We start from the raw sequence: 26,653 nt of genomic DNA on the forward strand, positions 1-26,653 counted from the left end.
TGATGCCAAAAATAATGTGAAAGAGAAAAGAATAAGGTATAACAAGTATTTTATTGGAGCATCACTTTTTATAATGTTTATTTTATTTTTGAGAGAGAGAGAGAGCATGAGCAGGGGAGAGACAGAGAGAGATGGGGAGAGAGGATCCCAAGCAGGCTCCACACTGAGAGCAGCCAGCCTGATGAGGGCCTCAAACTCACAAACAGTGAGGTCACGACCTGAGTTCAAGTCGGATGCCCAACCAACTGAGCCACCCAGGTCCCCTGGAGAATCTTTTCTTTTTTTAATTGTTTAAATTAATTTTTAAATTAATTTTAATTTAATTTTTGAAGGAGAGAGAGACACAGAGTGTGAGTGGGGGAGGGGCAGAGAGAGAGGGAGACACAGAATCCGAAGGAGGCTAAGCTGTCAGCACAGAGCCTGACACGGGGCTCAAACTCACAAATCGCAGGATCATGACCTGAGCCGAAGTTGGACGCTCAACTCAGGTGCCCCCCTGGAGAATCATTTTTGACAAAACATCTTGTTTACTTCTCCAATTTTAATAGTATAAGCCCTTCTTTTGCATATGGGAGAAATCTGAATGACTACCATTGTTTTTCAAGTTCTACATGATGAGGCAAATTTTCATGTAATATTAACTAATATATCTTTTTCTCGTACTTATAAAAAATAATATAAACATCTATGTAACATATATCCACTCTCCCCATTTTGAAAAGGGAAGAAGACTTAACATTATACTCTTTACATTTAATAATTCATCCCAGGAAAACCTGGAAGGGGGAAGGAGAAGGAAACTGAACAATACCCAAAGGTCTGCTCTTCATTCTTTTATGGTTTAGCAGTCTATAATTTCAAACAGTCCTCACTCAAACCCATCACAAAAATCCTAAGAACCAATTCAAAATTCTTACACTGAACTCTGTAACAAAATGACTTAGGAACTTTGGAAAAGAAAGATAAAAAAATATTTGGAATGAACTCAGAAAAGTTATTTCTATCTAAACAGTTAAGGAAAATAAAATTTTACTTTTAAAAATAGGAGAGCCGGAACGGTTACACAAACTGATACATACATACCATGGAATGTTATTCAGCAGTAAAAATGAATGAACTTTGATAACAGGCAAGAACTTGGATGGAACTGCAGGAATCATGCTAACAAAACAAAAGCCAGTCTCAAAAGGTTTCATACTATGTATTCTATTTGTATAATTTTAAAAGATGAAAACATTTTAGGAATGGAGAACTGATTAGTAATTGCCAGGGGTTAAGAGTGGGAAGGTAGGGGCGGGAAAAGATTATATAATTTATATGATTACGATTTAAACATGCAGCACAAGGGATACTCATGATAGAGCTGTCCCATACCTTAACTATGATGGTGGATACACAGACTCATGTTATAAAATTGAATAGAACAAAATAGACACACAAATTTGAGTACAAATCAAGTACTAGGGAAATCTGAATAAAATGGGTAGATTACATCAATGTCAAATCCTTGGCTGTGATATTTTATTATATTTTGTGAGATATCACTAGCAGAAACTGCATAAAGGGTACATGAGATCTCTCTGCATTATTTTTGCAAATAATTTTAATTAAAAGAAAATATTTTAAAATAATTACCTAAAATTATCTTAATAAAAATTTCAATAAGAAAAGTAAGGCATCTGAATTTCTAATGAACGGTGATGTAAATGCATTTGAATTACATTTGCTATTCAGATAGCATATTCAACTTAATGTCCACCATCCCTTTAATTATTAGGTTGAAATAATGTTAAAGTATTATGTATGTTGCAGATTGATTTGTATTGTATTCTCCTCCAAAAACATGTTGAAGTCTTAACCCCTGGCATCTGTGACTGTGACCTTATTCGGAAATAGGGTCTTTGGCAGATGTAATAAAGTTAGGATGAGGTCATACTGAATTAGTGTGGGCCCTAATCTAGTGATTGGTGTCTTTATAAGAAGAGGGGATATTTCTACACAGTGACAAAGACACACACAGTAATATTATTATGTAACCGTAGAGCAGATTGATGTGTCTGTTATCCAAGAATTGCCAAGGAGGGCGCCTGGGTGGCTCAGTCAGTAAAGCATCCGATTTCAGCAGGTCATGATCGTGAGCTCAAGTCCCACATCAGGCTCTGTGCTGCAGCTCGGAGCCTGGAAACTGCTTCAGAGTCTGTGTTTCCCTCTCTCTCTCTCTCTCTGCCCCTCCTCTGCTTGTGCCCTCTCTCTCTCTCTCTCTCAAAAATAAACAAACATTTTTTAAAAATTAAAAGAAGAAAAAAGAATTGCCAAGGGATTACAGCAACAACCAGAAGCTGGGATAGGCAAGGAAAGATCTCCCTGCATTCCAACCCAAACCTTCAGAAAGAGCATAGCCCTGCCAATAATTTGATTTTGTACTTCTAGCCTGCAGAACCGTGAGAGAATAAATTTTTGTTCCTTTAAACCACCATGTTTATGGTATTTTGGTATGGCAGCCCTAGGAAATTAATAACAATGGTATTTTCTTGAATGCAGTGTGCCCCAAATATTTTATGCCAGTGTAGGAAAGCAAATTAAACCACAATGAGTAATTACGTTTTTAATTTCTCAGTTATTTTCCTTTATAATATGAAAGTCTTGCTATTTCTCACATATGATCCAGGAAACTATTCTTAGCAATGACAAACACTAATGGGGATGGCATTTTTTCCCCTTTTAATCAGTGTGTCTTTTATTTTTTGTTATTCTTATATGTACATGTCACTAGGCCCTACATGTATCAAAGGGTAATTTGCATCACCTATTACGTGCAGATCATATTTTCAGCCCAATTTGTAGACACAGATATTTGTTTAAAGTTTAAAAATGCTTTATTCACATTTTCTCTAAAAGCATCAAAATTGTGAACTGTAAATTCAAGAAAATTATGCTTTGAAAATATTTTATGCTAGGTTCAGCCTAGGTAGCTGTTGAAACCATCTAATATCAAAGCATTTCTAAAAATGCTCCCTCTAAAATGTTAAAATTTAAAAATCAGCTTCGTGTATGAAAGGAAAATATTTTTGAAAACCCATCTACATGAAGGGAAAGCCTCACATAGATTAAATGTAAATGCATACTTAGTAAACAGGGTTATAAGAAACTCTCCTCGGGTATACATTTTACCACATTTCCCCTCTGCCATTTCTGACTATGCCACTACCATCCATACATCACCATGACAATTATGCGTTACAGTATACACTAAATTGAAGTGTTCAAACTTTCAATTCACTATTGCACATATCAGTAATAACGAGAATAATTATGGCTTTTAACAAATGATCCTCAAATGTTTCACAATTATAATGACTATGAAGGCATTGAGAACTATGCTTTAAAGTGCTGGATAGGTACTTTTGCTTTATACACCCAATACATGTTAGAATAGCAATGCGAGCAAAAATTTTATCCAGGATTAGTGTAACAGTCTGCCTTTTCGGATTTTAAACAAGGTTCCCGGAGCATCTCTGTCTGTCTCTCTGTCACACATGGAGTCATATCAACAAGGGCTCAAGTTTTGCCTCCATCATTTATTAACTAAGCATTTCTGGCAATTTAGTTAATGTCTCTGTATCTCTACTCCCTCCTTTAAGAAACTGTATAATAATAGAATCTCATTTATAGTATTGTTGTTATAATCAAGTAAAGTAAAACACAGGTAAACCCTGTGTTACAGTACCTGAAAAAAAAAAAGTAAGCAGAGACAATTAGTGTCCAATAAATGGTAATAAGAGGAAATTCGGAAAATTCCCTCTGGCTTCTACACACTCATGCTTCTTCACCCACAATTCACATATAACCAACTACTTTTTTTTTTCAACGTTTATTTATTTTTGGGACAGAGAGAGACAGAGCATGAACGGGGGAGGGGCAGAGAGAGAGGGAGACACAGAATCGGAAACAGGCTCCAGGCTCCGAGCTATCAGCACAGAGCCCGACGCGGGGCTCGAACTCACGGACCGCGAGATCGTGACCTGGCTGAAGTCGGACGCTTAACCGACTGCGCCACCCAGGCGCCCCTATAACCAACTACTTTCTACAAACACTTGTCCTCAAGATAATGTTTACATAAAAGCAAATTTTGAGCTCTAAAACTGAATTTATAAATTCATAGCAGAGATAACAGCTTTAGTAAGTAGCATTTCCATCATAAGAGCTGGATTTCTTGGTGACAGAGAAAGCTGCTTTGTTTTCTTCAAAAGGCTAAGAGCAGTGGTACAAAGAGGAGACACAAAAATCTTTATGCTGGTGTAAGGGACTTAAAGAAAGGGAGAGAAGGCTAAAAGAGGGTTAAAACATGGTGGGTGAGTCAGCTGCTGCTCTCATCTTTCTCTATGGATGAGTCTGAAGGATGAAAGACCTCCATAGAAGTCTAGAAAATTATCAAAATAAAGACTATTGCTGTCTCAACCTCCGGGAGTGTAAGCCCCATAGAAAAAGGGTCCATGCCCTGAATGCTGCTGGAATAGTACAGTATTAATGAAAGAAGGAATGGTCTAGACCAGAGGTTGGCAAACTCTTTCTATAATGGGACAGATAGTAAATATTTTAGAATTAATGGGCCACATAATCTCTACCACAACTTTTTATAACTGTCCCCTTGTAGTGAGGAAACAATCATGGAAAATAGATAAAAAAGAAAACTTTTTTACAGAAACTGAAATTCAAGTTGCATATAATTTCAATATATCACAAAATAGTATTCTTCATGTTTTTCAACCACTTAAAACTGTGGAAATGATTCTTAGTTCACAGACCATACAAAACCATGAGTCAGAGTGGCTGACGAGAGTAGACTGTGGTACCCTGATTAGACACTGACAGGATCTAACATTCTTCCACTGGGTTTCCAAGAAGAGCATAGAAGAGCATAAAAGTGTTCTCTTTCCTTAGAAAAAGTAGATGAGAGTGAACAAAAACTTTAGTTGGAAAAGTGAGGATACAGAATATGTGGACTGAAAAAAAAACAGGCTAAGATGGGACTGAGAAGCTAAAAGGCACTGAAAATGATGACAGAACAGACTAGAATTTCTTTCTCACCCTTGCTCCTGAGGCCATGTTGTTGCCTAAGATTCTCTTGAAACAAGAATCTAAGGGAAAAGACTTGAGGGTTACCATCTGACAGGACAGGGTGAAATTAAGAAGCCATGAGGAAGTGTAATCAGTGCCAGGAAGCTTTAGAAAACCTGAGTCAGTGCCCAAATTTTCTTACTCTTTCTGCTCTAGTAAGGGCTTAATCCTTGAAAGTCAACTTACTACCCATTGTTTTCTCAAAGCGTAATAATACTTATCCATAGCCAGAGATTTCATCTAACTGCATGATTTAACACTTTCCTATATGAATAACCCATCTAGGAGTCCCAATCCCACCAAATAAAAGTAGAGTGTTGGGCACATGGCTGTAGCATGAAAGAAATTCTCATTCATGTCTATGGTGTAACTATAAAGAAGGAGTTTGAATTCTCCTACTAAGTCATAACAGGGAAGGAATATGCTCTTCTATAATAATCTTTATTTAATGAAGCACAGGAGACCTTAACTGGTCCATAAAACTTTCCAATGTCTTCTCATCAAGAAGTTTCAGTCAAGAAGATTTAGATTAAAAAGTCATCACAAAAACAATTTAAAAATTGTACCACTGCTCGTCTCTGGATCTCTAAGCTACCATTCTTCCTGACATTTCCATATTAACTTGGAATTCATTCCAGGTTTTTAAATTTTACTAATCTCCTACATTTAATTTAGCCACCTAATCCTATTAATTCTACATCTTTAATATCTCCCAATTTATTCCCATCTCCACAATAACATTTTAGGTTTTTATTTTTCTCTTCTTTTTGCAGTGGATTTTTAAGTGCTGTCTTTGACTTCAGTGTTATCAGTCCTGTTCTTTTTTCCCCAATTATATTCTATATACTCATATCAAGGATCTTTAAAATATAAATCTGATCATATCAGATGCCTAACAACTCCTCATAGCCTCAGAGACTATGGATAATGTATAAATTCCTGAGCAATAATATTCAAGACCTTTTTCTCTATTTACTTCTCTAGGCTCCTTTCCCACATTTCTTGGTCTAATCATGCTATTATTTAGCCATCTTGATTTATGTACTTTTCCAATAATGGTCACTGTGCCCTTAATTTTATAACTATTTTTTTCCAAATCATGTTCTGACCAAAAAACATATACTGATATAGCATTAGCTATTTCTTCAAAAAAGGTTTTCAACATCAAATAATGTGAAATATGGTATTATAATAAAATCTAGTTAAATGTTTTACAGTACTGGAAAATTACCCAGAATCTGAAATATACTTCATATTGTTATTCTCAGAGCAAAATGAAATACTATTTAATATAGAGACTTTTTTTAAATCATAGAACCCATGTATTCACAGTGTATGTACTGACTTAATTCTACTTCATCCATTTCACTTATCATTTTTTTATTTCAAATTCCCCTTTTTAATTTTTCTCAAAATACTGTGATCAAATATTTCCATCTCCAATACTTATGTCATACAGTCTTGACTTGGTTATTTCTATGCAGAAAAACTTATGTGTAAGTGTATAGCACAATTATCTTGGTTTAAGCTCAAGACAGTCTTTCTGAGTCACCATTATTTATTTATACTGCCACTTTTCATAGTGCATCAGTAATACAACTTGACCAGAATCAAAGTGGTTCAAAGTTCTGATTTCAATCTTTCTCATCCAATGGTTTCCTGACCATTAATTCTTCTATTGATTCCAGTGAGAAGAAGTAATCACATACACTTTGAGATAAAATAGTCACACAAGATCATGAAAATTAGAATTCATTCTTCTCCTTCTCCTTTTTTTCCCCCCTTTTCTGAAGAAATCCAGGTGACAAAGAGAAACTCCTAGTTGGGGAGAAGTGGAATTGTTTGGTGTCACTCTGAATTATGTTGTAGAGGATTTAAGCAAGTCAGAGGGATAATTAACTGAATAGAAAAACTTAAAGAGTTTTTCCACTTCAATCATTGTATTAGTTTTCAGTAAGTATGGGCTCAGTTTAGAAATATTGAATATTCATGGGAAAATTCCAGGCAATCTGTGCTAAATATTGAATACAAATAATTCACTTCGAGAGAACAGGTGGGTCATCAGATTACAATTATTTTCCCTTCGCCCATGTGGCTTACTTATTTTCGTTTGCAATCATCCATATTTTTACATGCCGTGGGCAAAGCTTTATTGAATTGACTAGAAGAATTTAAGGATTTTTCATTTAGTTTGCTGCATTGTTAATACTAGCTTGTCAATGACTTGAGATTACCTTTTTTCCTTTTTAAAAATGTTTAGCAAGGAAAATGAAATAAATGGTTGTTTTATTTAGGAATATCTCATGCTTTTTTAGCAGTTTTATTCTTCAAGATACATACTATGTTGCCAAGCTACAGCTCTAGAAAAATGAGAAAATGATTTTCCTGACTTTTGTTCATTTAAATACTCAATCATGACATTGTGTTAATGTTATTTTCAAATAGAATGTCCTTGCTTTTCACATGAAAAATGAGGTAAAGGGAATGATGTGATTGTTCAAACCTTTGAATCGATGCATATTCATCAGAATGGATGATATGGAACTCAAACTGGCTGCATTTATTTAAATATTCTCATATGATTTCCATGAGTAATCATTAAAGTTAATGCAGAAATGTGCTGTTATGTCAAGACTTTTTTGCATATATGTCCATCTCAGAGTCTTTTATTACCTGTACCCTATAGCAATTGTTAAGTTAGAATGTAAGTCAAAGCCTTGAAAAATCCAAGACATTGTGACATGAAAATTAAAAAAAAAAACAAAAAACTATGATCTTGAGTTTGCTTGATATATGTGTACAACACGTTCCAAAAAAGTTATTCACGGATGCATAATTACTTTCTGAATAGTTCATCATATACTAATATTGACATGGAAAACAATGATTATAAATTGCAGAGATAGCAAAAGAACAGAACTTTAAAATAAGAAAAGGAAATCTTAAACTCTATTGTGTAACAAAAGTACCAATTCACAGTTGATGCAAAGAAGTTCAGTCCCATTTGATCTGTAAGGTTTGTATCTGAGCAGTTTAAAGTCTGTTAAATTGAAGAGAGCCTAATCATTAGGGGTCCGCTAACAGGGAGGGGTGCTTGGGTGGCTCAGTCAGCTAAGCTTCTGACTTGGTTTCACCTCAGGTCAAGATCTCATGGCTTCATGAGTTCAGGTTTCATGAGTTTGAGCCCCACACTGAGATCTGTGCTTAGAGTGCAGAGCCTCTTGGGATTCTTTCTTTCCCTCTCTCTCTGCCCCTTCCTGACTCACACTCTCTCTGTCTCTCTCAAAAATAAATAAACTTAAAAAAATTATTAAAAAACAAACAAAAAGAGTCTACTAACAGGGCATACTATATAGAAAATAATATCTGAATCACAAAATTAACTGAATTGGAGGCACAAAATATTTTTGCTTAATTATTTCTACAGTACTATGTATGTTTCCCATCTTGGAGCTACACTGACATATCAGAAGTGGAAGAAAACTGGTTATACTAAACTAGCTCTTCTGTGATTAGAAATCTTTACTGACAAATCTGTAACGAATTCTTATTTTTTTCAAAAAGAAATATTATTATTATAATATTCTAAAATAGAAACTTTGTGTTATAGACACAACAAATGCCATTGATTCAGAAATTTGTGTGAATATCTGCACATTAAGTTATTATATTTGTGAATCAAGTCCTTCACTCTCATAGAATTATCTTGGTTAAGCCAAAGTAACAAGTATTAGAAGACCTAAAGCTTTATTCAGAGATAAACTGAAAGTATCAAGAAAGCAATGAAAGCAATGAGAGTTTGGTTGGCTGGTTGGCTGGTTGGTTGGTTGGTTGGTTTTGTTATAAATGAAACTGAGTGTAGGACTTCAGAGAAAGTTAATTTGAAATTTTGGCCTGTATGATGACTTTTGGAAGTACACTGGGATATTTTAGATTTCTTACTTAGAGTCATTTTAGAAGGTATATCAGAAATCATTTAGACTTGCTACCTTAGCCAACTAATCATCCTTTTTTTTTTAATATGATTTCATGATAAACATACCAACATCTGTTTGAGGCAAACATACCATATTTGTTTAAGAGATTTCTAACAAATTAGATGAGGAAATAAGTTTTAGTGGCTACCTTATAATAATAAATAAATGAAAATATAAGATGAGTGTTCTTAAAAAAGTTTTTATTGGGGCGCCTGGGTGGCGCAGTCGGTTAAGCGTCCGACTTCAGCCAGGTCACGATCTCGCAGTCCGTGAGTTCGAGCCCCGCGTCGGGCTCTGGGCTGATGGCTCAGAGCCTGGAGCCTGTTTCCGATTCTGTGTCTCCCTCTCTCTCTGCCCCTCCCCCGTTCATGCTCTGTCTCTCTCTGTCCCAAAAATAAAAATAAAACGTTGAAAAAAAAAATTAAAAAAAAAAATTAAAAAAAAAAAAGTTTTTATTGAAAGTAATTTTAGGGGCGCCTGGGTGGCTCAGTCGGTTAAGCAGCCGACTTCAGCTCAGGTCATGATCTCGCAGTCTGTGAGTTCAAGCCCTGCGTCGGGCTCTGTGCTGACAGCTCAGAGCCTGGAGCCTGTTTCAGATTCTGTGTCTCCCTCTCTCTGACCCTCCCCCGTTCATGCTTTGTCTCTCTCTGTCTCAAAAATAAACGTTAAAAAAAAATTTTTTTTTTTTTAAAAAAGTAATTTTAACTACACAGACAAAATGCAATTACAGAATCATTTTTTACTTTTATACTTCAGTTAAATTTTGATGTAATAAAATATAATATTTTTTCTAATTTCAATGAGCAAAAGACATCACAGGCCTTAACAGAAGAATCTCTTATGAAAATAATAATATGCAATTATATGTTAAACTAAACTCTGGATATAATACATACAAACTGAATTATTTTTTATTTTAAAAAATTTTTTTTTTCAACGTTTATTTATTTTTGGGACAGAGAGAGACAGAGGGGCAGAGAGAGAGGGAGACACAGAATCGGAAACAGGCTCCAGGCTCTGAGCCATCAGCCCGAGCCTGACGCGGGGCTCGAACTCACAGACCGCGAGATCGTGACCTGGCTGAAGTCAGACGCTTAACCGACTGCGCCACCCAGGCGCCCCTGAATTATTTTTTAAAAATAATTAGTAAAAGGGTTATTTTAAAGGTTTTATGCATTATGCTATACTCCATGAAATGCATTAAGAGAGAAGGTGGTATTTTAAAATGGTCTTTAATCTTTCTCGTAAGAATGTTACCAAATGTACTAGAAGAGAAGAAACAGAGTATGAAAAACTTGTGGTAATGTATAGGAATTTAAATTAGAAAAAACCAGTATTATATATGTTATATACATACATATATATATATGATATATCATATTACCTACATATGCATACAGTGGTCATTTTTATCTAAATATATATACATGATAATATGTAAAGTAACTATATTGGATATTAGAATAAAAGGCATATTACAGGTGTCTGTTATGATAGGAAATAAGTGAACAGAAGAATGTCAATTTCTCATAAGAGACATGCATACTGATACATTTCAGTTGCTATTTTTCCTTCTAGAATTTTTTTTCATTTATTTACTTTCAATTGAATAACAGTATTTCTTCTATGATGAAACATTTAAACTCTGTGGGGTTTGGATAGTCTATAGGATAAAAAACACAGCATTCAGCAAGTAACCCCACACCAATCTTTTAAACTGTAGTTTAGCAGCTCTACTGTCTCTCTGAAACTTACATGGTTTGAGATGAAGCTAACAATCAAAAAGAAAAATGCTTTTTGTTCAACTTTCTTTTCTTCTGTTCAGAACTTAGTTCTGAACAGAATGGATACCAATAAACAATAAATAAATAAATAGATAAATAAATAAATAAATAAATAAATAAATAAATAATAAAACTGCTTTTGAAATTCCTTTTTTCACTGAAGCCTGCTACTGTCTATGCCACATCTGTTTCAAAGAGTCAGTTACAGCACTGGAGCAGCTCTGGTTTAATGGGCTGTTATACAGCTGTCTATAGTGGGCTTTTCTTGTTCATTTTATAAATACTGATAGAAGCTGTAGGGAAGAGACTGAAAACAGTGACTTAGAGTTGCAATTACAATGCCATGTACATGTTTTAACTATACATGTGTAAATATTTTTCAAAATATTTTATATGCATTTTATTTGATTTTATCTATATATGCAACCACTATTCAACTTTTCTGTGGATTATTTTATCCTTAAAGATTATTCATAATATTAAATATAATATTAGAATGTATATATTAGATATAAAGGGTCAACTGATTCTAAAAATTAATTGGCTCTTACACTTACTGGCAATTATGGGATAGAAGATCTTTATTCACATTATGTTTAAAAAGATCAGATATAAAAGAAGTCTACAGAGAAGAATATATTATTCCAATTATTTGATTTTGAATTTTCTTTATTCAGGACTTTTCTCATTAAAGCTTTGCAAACTGCTAACAAAATTGCTGTTAACACTGAATAATCTTAAGTTTTTCATTATCACTCAATTATTAAGATTAATTCTCAAATCAATACAATGTTATTCTTTTTCCTGGACTTTAAGAAATAAACTTTTTCATCATATTTTAGGTAGGCAATACAAAAATAATTTTAAAAATAGTTTTATTTGCCATGCCAATAATAAATAAATAATATCTGACTTTGTAGTCAGAAAAAAAAAGTCATTTGAGTAATACACAAATAAGTATATGTTTGGGTCCAAGATGGCAACATATGAAAACCCTGAACTCACTTCACACTGACACATGAAATCTACAGCAAGATGTGAATTTCCACTCAAAACAAACTGACAACTAAACGAAGAGTTCCCTCCACAACAAGAGATAAAAGAACCACATCAAGATGGGTAGGAGAGGCAGAGATGTAGTCTCAGCAAAAACCCCCACATTTGGCAATACATAACGGGGAGAGGTCTCACAGGTGCAGAGCTTCTCCCAAAAGAGTGAGGGCTTTGTAACCCACATTGAGCACCCCAACCCTTGAGACCTGCACAAGGAGATAAAGACACCAAAGATACCTGGCTCTGGAAACCAATGGGGCTTACATCCAGGCTTATACCCTGAGAGCTGTGAGAATCTGGGATACTCCTTCTGAATGGGCTCATGCACAGATTCATTTATCCCAGGACACAAGGCAAAGGCCGCAGTTTGATATGTGACTGGAAAATATGGGACGGTGATTCATTTGCTACTCTTAAAGCATCTTCTGAAGGCCAGAGACCAGCTGGGACTGTCTTCAGGAACAAAGCACAGGTGAGCACCATTTTTGCACACTCCCTCTACCTTTCTAGTACAATTGGGCGCACATAAACGAAACTTTGCTAACACCACAGCTATGCCCTATCCCCAAAATTCTTGCTGCATTAAGAAAGCCACAGACATGCCCTGCTCCCAGCACTCTTCTCTTACACAGCTGAGGACATGGCCCATCCTAAACACTCTTTCAGCCTTATTAAAGGTGGCCTGCCAACAGGCAAGCAAAGTTCACACAGGGGCCACCTCCTGATCACCTATCTCTGGTGGCCAGGGCAGTTTACAATCCTGGGCCCCATGGGACTTTAACTATAGAAAGACACTACTGGGTAGAATATCACATCCAGGACACTGCACAGAGAGTACAATGTAAAACATCCTCTGCACAAGGAAAAGGCCTATTTATTTGTCCTAGAGCTTCACTCTGAGGGAAAGACTTCAGGTTTGCTACATATATACAGGCTACAAAGGTGCTCTCTGGGAACACAGGCAGGGAGACACCACCTTCCTGCCCTTTCTTGACCTCACAAGTACCTCCCAGAAAGAAGCTTATACGCTCATCTGAAGCCCCAATGTTTACAACTGCCACCCAGGGGACACCTCCAGATCTCTTAGTCTGGAGGTCAGCAAGGTCTAGATTGACATCCCATAGGAATACACACACACACACACACACACATACACACACACACACACACATTTACATAAGTTGAAAGCTATAGCCTAAGGACCTAGATTCCAGTCAACCTGAAATCAAGTGCTGACTGAGATCCCTCCCTTTGGAACACTGACAGTTCTTGGCACACACTCAACAATTGGGACCTATCAAGAATAAATCAGCCTACTTAAAAAATAATCACAAAGTTTTGAAAGGCAAATAAGAGCTAGGACAAGTTTGAACAATAAGGCCTATCTCCTAAAAAGGCCACTCCTTCACGTCTGAGAGAGGTAGTTTGCATAATTCATAGAAACAGCACAGAGAGTCAAGCAAAATGAGGACACAGAGGAATATGTTCCAAACAAAAGAACAAGACAAAACTTCAGAAAAAGACCTCAGTTAAACAGAGATAAGTAATCTGTCTGATAAAGAGTTCAAAGCAATGGTCATAAATATGCTCACTGAATAGGGGATAAGAATGGATGAACAGGGTGAGAACTTCAGAGGTAGAAAATATAAGAAAGTACCACACAGAAGTCACAGAGCTGAAGAATGTAATAACTAAATTGAAAAATACACTATAAGGGTTCAACAGCAGACTAAATGAAGCAGAAAAATGGATTGATCTGGAAAACAAGGCAGTGGAACTCACCCAAACAGAGCATCAAATAAAAAATAATTTTAAAAAATTGAAGATAGTTTACAAGACCTATGGGACAATATCAAGTGTACTAACATTCTGTATTATATGGGTCCCAGAAATAGAAGAGAGATGGGGGCAAGAATTTTATTTGAAGAAATAATAGCTAAAAACTTCCCTAACCTGAGGAAGGAAACAGATATCCAGGTCTGGAAAGCAAAGAATTTCAAAAAAGATGAACCCAAAGAGATCCACAATAAGACACATTATAATTAAAATGTCAAAAGGTAAAAGGTAAAGAGAGACTCTTAAGAGCAGCAAGAGAAAACTTACTACATATAAGGGAAACCCCATTAGACTGTCAGCTGATTTTTCACCAGAAACTTTGCAGGCCAGAAGGCAGTAGCATGATATAAAGTGCAAAAAGGAAGAAAACTTCCAACCATGAATTCTCTGCCCAGAAAAGTTCTTATTCAAAATAGAAGAACAGAAGAAGAGATAAAGAGTTTTCCAGATGTGCAAAAGCAAAAGGAGTTCATCACCACTAAACTAGTCTTACAAAAAATGTTAAAAGGACTTCTATGAATAGAAAAGGCACTAACTGCAAAACATATAAAAGTAAAAATCTCACTGGTAAGAGCAAATATATAGTAAAAGTTAACCACTTACAAAGATACTCTGATGATTAAAAGACAAAAGGCATAAAATTAACTTTAATTACAGTAACACATTAAGGGGTACACAAAATAATAACAATATAAAACATGACATTAAACATAAAATGCTGGATGGTGGGGGGTAAAAATGTAGAGGTTTTAGAATATGTTCAAATTTAAACTATCAACATATATAGGCATATATGTGTTTACATACGTATACACACACACATACACAAACACACATGTACTGTTATACGGAAGCCTCATGGTAACCACAAAACGAAAATCTATAGTAGATACACAAAAGATAGTGAGAAAGTCATCTAAATATAACACACAAAATCTTCTTAGACTGAATCATGAAGAAACAGAACATCTAAATAGACTGATTACTAGTAAGGAGATTGAACCAGTAATCAAAAACCTACCAATAAACAAAAGTCTAGGACCAGATGGCTTCACTGGTGAATCTACCAAACATTCAAAGAAGATTTAATGTCCATCCTTCTCCAACACTCCTAAAAATTGAAGAGGAGGGAACATTTCCAAACTCATTTTTTAAAAGTAATCTCTGCATCCAATGCTGGGCATGAATCTATAACCCCAAGATCAAGACTCATGTGCTTTCCTGACTGAGCCAGCCAGGTGCCCCTTGTTGGATTTTTTTTTTTTTATTTGTTTGCTTGTTTTTTTTCAAATTCATTTTACTAGGCTAGTATTACCCTGATACCAAAAGCAGAAAAGATTACCAAGAAAGAAAAGAAAGAAAGAAAGAAAGAAAGAAAGAAAGAAAGAAAGAACGAACAGAACATTACAGGCCAATATCCCTCCTCATGAACATAGATGCAAAAACTCCTCAACAAAACATTAGTAAACCAAATTCAACAATACGTTAAAAGAATCATACCCCACATTATTTCAGGGAAGCAAGGATGATTGAACATCTGCAAACTAATCAATGTGATACACCATATTAATAAAATGAAGTAAAAAGATCACATGATCATTCTCAATAGATGCAGAAAAAGGAACAAAATTCAATATTCATTTCTGATAAAAACTCTCAACAAGGTAAAGGTAGAGAATGCATATCTCAACATAATAAAAATCATATATGACAAACCCACACCAAGTATCATACTCAACTGAAAGGCTAAACATTTTTCTCCTAAGATTGGGAACTAGACGGAGATGCCCATTCTGTCCACCTTTATTCAACACAGTATTAGAAATCATAGCTGTGGCATTTAGGCAGAAAATAAAAGGCATACAAATTGGAAAGACAGAAGTAAAGCTATCATTATTCACAGTGGACATATTATGTATAGAAAACTTTAAAATCTATGCTAAAAACTGTTGAAATAAATGAATTCAGTAAAGTTGCAGGGTAACAAATCAATATGCAAAAATCTATTACATTTCTGTATGCTAATAACAATATAATACAATGTCTATACAATAATTATCAAAAAAACAAATTAAGAAAACAATCCAATTTATAAATGCTTCAAAAAAATCAACCAGTAAAACAGGTAGGAATAAACATAACCAATGAGGTGAAAGAATTGTGCACTAAAAACTATAAGACACTGATGAAAAAAAACTTAAGAAGACTTAAATAAATGGGAATGATAAATATTCCGTCCTCATGATTGAAACATAACATTGTTAAAATGCTCACATGACCCAATGCCATCTACAGTCCAATGACATTTTTCTTTTTTTTTCTTTTTCTTTTTTACTGTTCTGCACCTCCCCGCTCTAATGACAGTTTTCAATGTAATAGAACAAATTCTAAAATTTCTTTAAAACCAGACAAGACCGCAAATACCCAAAGCAATCTTGAGAAAGAGGACTAAAACTGGAGGTATCATGCTCCCTGATTTCAAACTATAGTAGAAAGCTACATAATCAAAATCGATGGTATTGGCCTAAAAACAGATACATGAACCGAACAGAAGCCCAGGAATAATACCACATATATTGTCAATTAATTTATGAAAAAGAAGCCAAGAATATACAATGAAGCATGGATGGTCTCTTCAACAAAGGGTACTGGGAAACCTGGACAACCATAGGCAAAAGAATGTGACTAGGCCACTATTTTACACCAAATGTAAAAATTAACTCAAAGTGGATTAAAGACTTAAATGGAACCAGGAAAACACCTAGAAGAAAACCTAGGCAGTGAGCACCTTGATATTGGTCTTGGCATTGAATTTTTGAATGTGACTCAAAAACTGAAGCAATAAGAGCAAAAATAAAAATTAGTAAAAACTTCCACAAAGCAAAGGAAACTATTGACAAAATGAAAGGGCACCCTACTGAAAAGGAGAAAATGTTTGCAAATCATATATCTGATAAAGGGTTAATCTGCAAAATATATAAAGAACTCAACTCAATACAAACAAAACAATTAAAAACAAACAATCCAATTAAAAATGGACAATGTAAATAGTTATTTTTTCAAAGAAGACATATGGATGGCCAAAAGGCATATTAAACGATGTTCATTATCATCCTAATTATCAGGGAAATGCAAATCAAAAACCATAATGAGTATCACTTCACACCTATTATAATAGCCATTATCAAAAAGACAAGAAATAACAAGTGTTGGAGAGGATATGGAGACAAAGCAACCATTGTGCACTATTGGTGGGAATGAAATTGATGCAGACACTATGGAAAACAATATAGAATTTCCCCCCAAATTAACAATGGTCTACTATGTCATCCAGCAATTTTGCTTTCTGGGTATTTCTCTGACAAAAATGAAAACAGAATGAAAAGAAAATATGCACCCCTACATTCACTGCGGCATTACTTACAATACCCAACATATGGAAACAACCTTCTAAGTATCCATCATTGGATAGATACTTAGACATTACACACGTAATGGCTTCTTTATCCGTATGTGTGTGTATATATACATATTGTGGGAAGGAGAGTTGGAAGGTGGGCAAAATATGAACAGGGTCAACTTCATGGTGACATACAGCAACTAGACAATGGTAATCTATTGGTAGTGCATACAAATATTGAATTATTATGGTATGCGTCTAAAACTAATAAAATGTCATATACCAATTTTACCTCAACTAAAAAGGCCTAAAAACTCAAAATAAATAATAAAAATTAATAAATTAACGTGGTGACCTTGAAAATAGGTGAAATACATATTTTCTATGGATTTTTAAAAAGAGGTTCCAACACACTAAACTATTCCAGAATACATAACAACTGGGAGAATTTGTTTCATATGTCATATTTTACTTTTTCAAAAAATTGAGCAGTAAAAGTCAAAAGATACCTTTATATTAAAAGCCACTAGAGAGGCACCTGGGTGGCTCAATAGGTTAAGTGGCCGACTCTTGGTTTCAGCTCAGCTCATGATCTCACAGTTCATGACTTTGAGCCCTGCGTCCAGCTCTGCAGCTGGCAGCGCTGAGCCTGCTTGGGGTTCTTTCTCTCCCTCCCCCTCTCTCTCTCTGCCCCTGTCCCACTTGTGCTGTCTCTGTCTCTCTCAAAATAAATAAGTAAACTTAAAAAAAAATTTAAAGCCATTATAAATAAAAAGAAGTTCATTTGTTGTTTAGGACTAAACCACTTCTAATTACTTGTCAAATTTAATCTACACATTAAATGCAGTAACTTTTGATGCTACTTTGCCACCTATGGACATTCAATAATCATTTTGCTAACTAAACAAATGAACTACATGGAAAGGTCGTAACATAAGAATCACTATCACAAAAGCCTCTGGATGCAAAAACGCATATAAATTATTGTTCCAAAGTATTTATTTTGATATTAAAATAAATTAAAAGATTACTTACATGTGGAGAAATAATGTTGAAAAATGGAAATTCCTTGAAGAATAATTTCCATTGAAAGAAGAGACGTCGTTGTGCTGAAAATTAAGATATACATTTAGTCCCAGAATTCACAGCATCATTCATATAGATTTTAATGGCTTGATTCCATCACAGAAAGGAAAAGAAAATACCTCATTTATGATATGAGAAAACAGAAGATGGGAGGGACACACAATTTGCACTCACTGCTACCACGTAGAGAACCAACATTACCTATATATTTATCACGTTAAAAATAACTGCATTACTTTTTTCTCCTTCACTCTGATAGAACCGTGATATACATATATGCAATCTACACAGAAGTATACCGCCCCCCCCTTTTTTTTCCTGCTTAGGGAAGGCAGAAGTTGTATCTTAATCCCCAGAGTGACAGCAATGCTTCTCCACAGCACTTCTCTATTAAAGCTTCTCATATGTGAACAGAATGCTGTGCATGTTGAAGTATCTGTTGCCCACGTTCACAGCCAAAATTCCCATATTTGTGATTTGAATGCAGGAATACCCATAGCCACTCTCAAAAGAATTTATTTAAATCATGTCCTGATATCATTAGCACTGACAGGGTTTGGGGTAACACTCAGGGAGATAAGCAGTTGTGATATATTTCTTCAAAGAATGTGTTCTGTCAGTGAACTTGTCCAAAAGCGTTGGGGCATATAAACATTCCTCAAGTGGGTTTACTTATCAGGTATAAAATGACCGGGTGAGGAGAATACAGGGTTTTGACAGTTTGTGGTTTGAAATTAAGCATGACCCTTTGTACTTTTAAACGTGATTTGTCTATTTTTTTTTTTAATCTATCTTGATTCAAAAGGGAAGCAGTCAATGCTAAGTATGGCCAAGTGAGGGCAATTATGAATATATTTATAAAAATCAATTTAAAATAAAGATCCCATCACTGCAAAAACACCTTGAAATAAGTCATGAATAAATAGGCTTTTCTCTCATGATTTTTAAAGCACCGCTATAGGGAAAGTCTGAAGATAAATCAGGTGACAAGAAGTTTGAAACAGCTTGCTAATTTATTTTCTGAGCCATATTCCTAGGCTAAGTGAATATGCATTTCATTATTACAACAAATATGCTGATCATAAAAATTCCTATTTTCCTTTAACTAAAGGATCAATAATTTTAGATTTTGAAAATAAATTCTTACACTATTTAAAAACACTTTCTATGGAACAGAATCATCTTTTATAACACATTAAATCATGACTAAACCTTTTTTTTTTTTTAATGTTTATTTATTTTTGAGAGAGAGAGCGTGCACAAGCTGGCTGGGGGAAGGCGGAGAGAGAGAGGAAAAAAGAGAGAGACAATCCCAAGCAGGCTCCACTGTATCAGCACAGAGCCCAATGTAGGGCTCAATCTCACAAACCATGAGATCAAGATCTGAGCTGAAATCGAGTCAGACGCTTAACTGACTAAGCCACCCAGGAACCCCAAATAAACCTATTCTTGAGAAGTATTACACATGATCAAATGTAAACATATTGTGGAAAAATCCCTTTGATACGATATGAGATATGTATTTTTAAGAAAACTAAAGTTTTTCCAACTCACATCTTTTTTTTTTTTTTTTTTTTTGAGAGAGAGAGAGAGAGAGAGAGAGAGAGAGACAGCACAAGAGGGGGAGAGGCACAGAGAGAGGAAGAATCTCAAGCAGGCTCTGTGCTGCCAGTGCAGAGCCTGATAAGGGACTCAAATTCAAGAACTGTGAGATCATGACCTGAACTAAAACCAAGAGTTGGACACCTAACCAACTGAGCCACCAGGGTTCCCCTCAAATCTCTTTTCGAATTGATGCAGTGTATTTTACTAGGTGACAAGTGAAGACAATTAATACAAATAGGTAACTTATACAATACTAAATGTTCTTTGCCAAAAAAAAAAAAAAAAAAAAAGACTACCATGGGAGGAGAATGAGTTATTGAAGTATATATAATCTTCATAAAATTAAGCAAATATCATTAAGTAATGACTGAAGTTCCCCAAAAGTCTCCCACGTTTGTAAATATAATATCCAATCATTGTTTTATTTCTTAATTGTATTCAATTCTATAAATTGGATTTGTAAATAAATACGTAGCAGTTCTTCAAATAAGACTGACTAAATGTAGATCAGCAGGAAAACAAAATACCAATCTTTATCCTATTGCTTATAAGCTTATAATTATGGGACCATAAGTAGGGAGTCTAACAATTTCCAATTTTCATCCATTAAATTTGGTGAGACAAGTCCAGGCCAGAGGTTCAGAGTCCTAGCTTATAATCAATTTCATACATACTATTAGACACATCTACATTTATCTCACAAATGAAAAATCAAACCTGAATCTTTTAAACTGTTTCAATAGTCTAATTTATTAATGATGGTTACATTTTTTTTATTCTCACTCAATATGTCCTAATTGTCCCTGAAAGGAATGTTTTCTTGAACAATCTGTTTGCCTTTGCCTATCTAATTAGATAGTAACTTTTTTTTCTATTAACCTTCCAGTTAATTTTGGAAAATCTTGTTTCATTCATTGAAAAGACAGAAAGGAGATGTGTACCCAAATCTTGTGTTTTTATTACAATTAGTAATTTTTCCTAAAGATTCCACTGTCCATTAAACATTGAAAACCAGTTCTCTCTCTCTCTCGTGTACAATTTCAAGACAAAAACAAATATATATATATACGTATATATACATACATATATACGCATACACATACACATATATGTGTATATATGTATGTATATATATGTATGTGTATATATATATACCAGCATGTATACATAGACATGATCTGACACTTACATGGGAATCAGGATCTAAATTCTATTTCTAATAATAATTTTGACCTAACAATATGCTATTATTGATCAACTTTAGGTCATTCCTTGAAAATTACTGAGGCCCCTGAATCACTTTCTGATCGTGGATACTTTTAAAGAATGTGTTTGTTTGGTATACTGTTGAATCAGAAACTTGAGAAATAAAACTTCAATATTTTTACAATATTTTTAAATTTCCAAAACAGAGAAAAAAAGGAATGGCTAGAAGGTTAACTGTTTCTTTTATGTTCAGTATTATCTGGATAGCATGGATCTCATAATGATAATACTATTTCTAGTCATACTCTCCAATTATGCATATGCTCACAGAAGAAAAATGATCATGTAAATACTAGCAATAAAGAATACATTAGAAAAGGTAGCTAAAACTTCCCAATGTGAAGTCCACTTAATTGTGCAAAGCCTACCTTTATGACCTTCAAAAAAACATGTATGAACTCACAGAACATATGTCAAATATGTTAAACTAAAACACGATGTAGTTGTAAAATTGTTCCTTTTAAAGGACAATTTTAAGGAAAATCTACCAATCTTTTCTTTTTACTTTATATTGTATATCATCAAGAAAGCGGGGTCAAGGCTTTAACTTCATTTTGAAAGGGAGAAGAACACCTTGTGAGGAGGAGGAGAAGAGAAAAGGCCATTTTTCCTAAGGCAAGGTAGCAAAAGTTTAAGGGCCATCAAGTTATTTGGAGGGAGTAGGGGTTTCTTTGACAGCCAGACCCCTTGACATTTCTGTCTTTCCCTTTCTGCTGGCCCTGCCCACATGGGAGAAAAGGAAGATAAAAAGGCTCATAAGAAATGTAAGTGATCTTTATTGACCTGTGACTTTGGTATAACCATGGCCTCTGGCGTGTGACTGCAGTATGCATTTCTTGTCAAAACAGGTAAGGGAATTGAGCGTTGGCCTGAAGGAACGTGTGTGTGTGTTCAGAACTGAAAGGTAAGGGATTTGAAGAAAAAGTGGAGGAGAATTGGGGGAAGTTAGGGGAGGAAAGGTAACTATTGTAAATTTTCTCCTTTTGGAAAAAAAAACAAACAAAATCTTGTTATTCTGTAGTTTATTCATCTCATTCTCAATCTTTGCCCACTCTTCCTTAATTTTCCTTCAAATATTCCATTAATTTTCCCTGAAAGTAATTTTCTTTCAAAGAAATATGGTCATCAAATTGGGAATAAATTGAAAAATAGCTTGCAGTCTCTAGCAGACTTTCTCAGATGTAATAGGACGCATTGGCTGGGAAAAGGCAGTTCCTCAATCTGTTAAGGATATGAATAAAACTGTATCTCAGATCTTGTAAGAACACCCCACGAGAGTACAGGGTACGCTAGAAAACGGGGCTGAGTATCCTTTCGGTTTTCCTAAGTCACGGTCTTTTTGAAAACTATTTTAAATCCTTTAAAATATAGTCATTAAAACTTGCTAAAATGACGGTTTTGTTGCCTTTTTTTTTTTTTCCTCAGAAAAGGAAACAGCACAGAGAAAGATGTATTTTAAAGACAGATTCATTCATCGTAATAAAAACTGGGAAATTATTTCGCCCCTATTTCCTTTAACCTTGTAGGGCATCTGCTCAGGTTTCTTCGGAGAGAGTCATCTTACAAATACATAAGCAGACGCTGTCAAATATGAAATAAAAGATGAAAGGGAAAATCAACTCTAACATCATCGATACTCCCTGCTGTAAAATCCTACTCAATCTGTGCTGTTGGTTTGGTTTTTTTTTTCCCCCCTGAGTTCACAGAAATGCTTCACAGAAAAAATCTGAAAGAGATAACCTGGCCCTGTGCTTCCACCAGACGGTTCCTTTTGCACATCGATCTCACCTCCTTGTTGCATCCAGGGAGCTGCGGGGCGCGCCCCGCACACAGTGTTAGCAACCTCTGCCTCTCCGCCAGATCCTGCTGCGGAGAACCGGCAGGCTGCTTGTGGGCCTAGCGGGGCGACTTAGCTCAGGTTCCAAACCAAATCCTGTGGAGAGGCTGACCCACGCTCTCCGTGGAAGGTTCCACCTGGCCGCCATCTTGAGGGCGGAGCAGTGTTCCCAGGGAAGCTGCTCTGAGGAAAGGAGACCAAAATCGCGCCAGCGAAAGAGAGAACGCGCCGAGATTGGTTCACTTTTGGTATCTGACCTCTAGGTTACCCTTCTACCTTGCTTCCTGCAAAAATACTGCACGGTCTTTGTAACTTAGCGCATTGTATCGAGGGACACAAAAGAATCTGTAAAGGGCATTAGGTTCTAAACTGTATTGCTTGGAAGGATTTATACATTAACAACCACTTGGAATTTTTGCCCAAAGCAAGTCTGCCCACACGCCCGAGGCCAATACACCGTGCCAGGTGAGAAGTTCTCAGTGCTGATTTTAACATTCGTCGTCCTCCTTTGACAAGGTTAGTGTAGGTGAAAATGGAGGGAGAAAACATTGTGGTAAATGCCACATTTATTACCAAGGTTAAAATGGTTTTCGTGGCTTTTTAGTTGATAGGAAGAATGAGGGAAAGGGGGATGAAGATGCATAGATTTACATTTATTTTTGTTTTGTTTTTTGCTTTTGCTTTTTTAATAAAGTTACAAAGTCACTTTTCCTTGGGCTGCTGCCTTTGCCTACAGGGTACAGACGACTGCCAATAAGTTTTTGTTTTCATAGAGATCAGCTCAACATTCTTTGGACAAAAGTACTTTACATACGATAAATGTTCAATAATTTCTTGATATATTTTAAATGGCATTTGGTCCAGAATGTAAACCTCAAATCAAAGGCTAAATATAATCATAAATCCACAGACAGGTTGAAAACTCTGATTTTAACTATATTCATTGGAATTATGTTTAGTTGGGGAAAGAAATGCCACTACTCAAAAAAAAAAATGGCTTACGTGAGATAGAAATATATTTTTCTCCATGAAGTCCCATAGCTTGGTTGTCTAGAATTAGGTCAGTAGCTCTATTTTAACAAGTCCTTAGGAACTTTGGGTTCCTTCCAGTTCACGAGCATTCATCATCTCTAGGGTGTGTCCTTTCTCCCCATGGAGCAAGCTGGCATTCATGCAGGCGGCATATGGAAAGGGGGGGGGGGCAAAGAAAAAGGGCCAAGTGCATGGGCCAACTGACCCTTAAGGAGGATTTCTGGAGGCTTCTCTAGAACACTCTTTCTTGAAACACCCCCATTTAAGAATTTAGTCACTTGAATACATCTAGCTGCAAACTGCCAAAGATTAAATAGAGTGTATGCATGAGAGAGGTATTGTGATGGAAGAAGAAGGGACAGGAAGGGAACAGGCATTGGAGGAAAAGAGAGGCAAATTGAGGTGTAATGCATTCTTCTACTTGAAATGACCCCTTTCACTCTTTTTCTTCTCTCAACTCTGAGACCACACTGTAAGAAAACAACACAGTGGGCATGCCACTAGCAGAGCTCCTAAGTAGAAATTTAAAATGGGAGGAGCTACTCCTAAAATCCTCAAACCCCCTAAGAACAAAGTAGACCATGGAGCTGGGGAGGTGAAGGAAAAATGATAGGACTGCAGTAAAGGGGCATCTCACCCAGTCACATGTCCTCCTGTCCACTGTGTTCACTATGTGCCCTCATCTACTATGTTCACTGCGATACACATGAAAAGTTTCTGTATAGAGACTAAAATATTTTTTTTAAGCAGTATCTTGATTTTGGAAATGTTTTCTTTTTAAAATATTTCTAATTGTCACAAGCAATATATAACCTCTTAAGCGTCCTGTCCACTTACAGTTTTATAATTAATATTGATTTCAGAGTAACAATCTATTGTTTTTGTGGAGAAAACTACATTTATGCCCAATTGTGAAGGAGATGTTGAAAGAATCTACCTGTTATTTCTTAACATCCCTCCCTCCAAATACTTCTAAACTCTATTTGAAGTTTCCAGGTTATTCTAATATTCTTAATTTGTTCCAGTTGTATTTTTTCACTTCCGTTTAAGAAAAATGGAAAGTGCCTATAAGTCAATAAGTTAAAGAGCATTTTCAGTAACGTGCCACATGCATGCTTGGTCTACAAAGTACATGGTTAGTATCATTGGGGAAAGAATTCAAAATCTGGCCTCACATTCCAGGAAAGCTGTAAACTAGATCACTTTGATCTTCTTCATTTTCTTCACTTTGATTTTCAGAGTATTTACATCCTCCTATGTTTATATGACCTCATGAACTCGTGAGAGTTTCAATAGACAGCTAGTTAAAACACACAGTATGTTCTTAAAAACTAAACATGCTTTAATAAGTCTGCTAAAAGCTGATAGCATTTCCCAGACTATACCAACCATTAATTATCCTTCCTCTTTTTGAGTCAAAGATTATAAGAAAAGGAAAGGGCATAACCTTAGTCCATCTCTACGGCAAAGATTGCAACAACAATAAAAAATTTCAAAATGTGTTTTGTGAAAATGTTGTGGTTAACATTTGAAGACTTCCCCAGATGTCTCACTTGGCTGTACACTTGTTTATACTGATCATAAACAAATCAATTTAGATACTGGTATTTGACTGGCTTGGTATATAATTAAAGGAATAAAGTTTGAGATAGAAGTAGACCAAAGTAAACATGGGGAAGTTCTTTTATGGAAACTTTTAGTTGCAAATTCATCAATTGTTTCAATTTTGTGGTGTTTAAAGTGTTTCAGTTCATTGAGCTGCTATTGCTTGGCAACTACCAAACAAAACAAATATTTTAGATATAATTTCAATTGATAACTAGTTAAATTTTGGTACAAATTCCACATTTCTGGGGCAAAACATGGTTTAAACATAACCTGAGCATTAAGTAGCCATGTAGCAGCAGGAAATACTGGTGAAATGTAGGAACTGAAAAGATCTTTCAGGGAAAATGATGTAATGAAAATGTTAATAATTCTCTATCTTTCTATTTATCTAACCAGAACTACTCCATATCAGAAAAAAAAAATAGAAATAAAATGGTTACAGATGTTTAGGCAATAGTTGAAGTGTTTCTTCAAAAACATGAGAAATGGAAAAAAAACATGGAAAATAGAGAAGAGTGAACTCTCTGTCATGAATTAGACCATTCACAGAAAGGACTACTATATACATTTATCATTATATCAAAACAAGAGTATAATTTTGCTTTCAAGGTATGTGTAACACAAATGTGATTGATTACATTTTTTAAATGTTTATTTTGAGAGGAAGAGAGTGAGCAGGGGAGGGGCGGAGAGACAGGGAGAATCCCAAGTAGGCTCTGCGCTATGAGCACAAAGCTGGTCACAGGGTTTAATCTCAAGAACCATGAGACCACCACCTGGGCTAAAATGAAGAGTTGGACACTTTACCAACTGAGTCACCCAAGCTTCCCATGTGATTGATTACATTTCTTAAAATGATTACATTTTTGAACATTCTTTGTTGGACTGCTAAACAAACAAACAAAAAAGTCAAGGCAATAGCATATTCTTTTGACTGAACTCTGCTATGCGGTACAAAGAGTATCTTGAATAGTAGATCCTTGAATTACCCCCATTTATTCCTGTGCCTGGTATCTATTGCAACATAATAAATAAACCCAAAATTTAGTGG

At 35.3% G+C, this 26,653-nt stretch overlaps 1 long non-coding RNA gene across 1 annotated transcript in view; it reads right to left on the reverse strand.

Annotated features, from left to right (window-relative positions):
• LOC147578118 (uncharacterized) overlaps nt 1-23,101 on the reverse strand; it is a 392,554-nt gene extending 369,453 nt beyond the window's left edge. The window contains exons 1-2 of the long non-coding RNA XR_015254203.1: nt 22,914-23,101; nt 18,204-18,277 (exon numbers count right to left, since the gene is read on the reverse strand). This is a non-coding gene — a long non-coding RNA (uncharacterized LOC147578118). The remainder of the gene's footprint in view (nt 1-18,203; nt 18,278-22,913) is intronic.
• Nucleotides 23,102-26,653: the final 3,552 nt, after the last annotated feature.

This window comes from Puma concolor, chromosome C1 (genome assembly GCF_028749965.1).
Source record: "Puma concolor isolate L17-30 chromosome C1, mPumCon1.1.hap2, whole genome shotgun sequence".
Classification (NCBI taxonomy): Eukaryota; Metazoa; Chordata; class Mammalia; order Carnivora; family Felidae; genus Puma; species Puma concolor.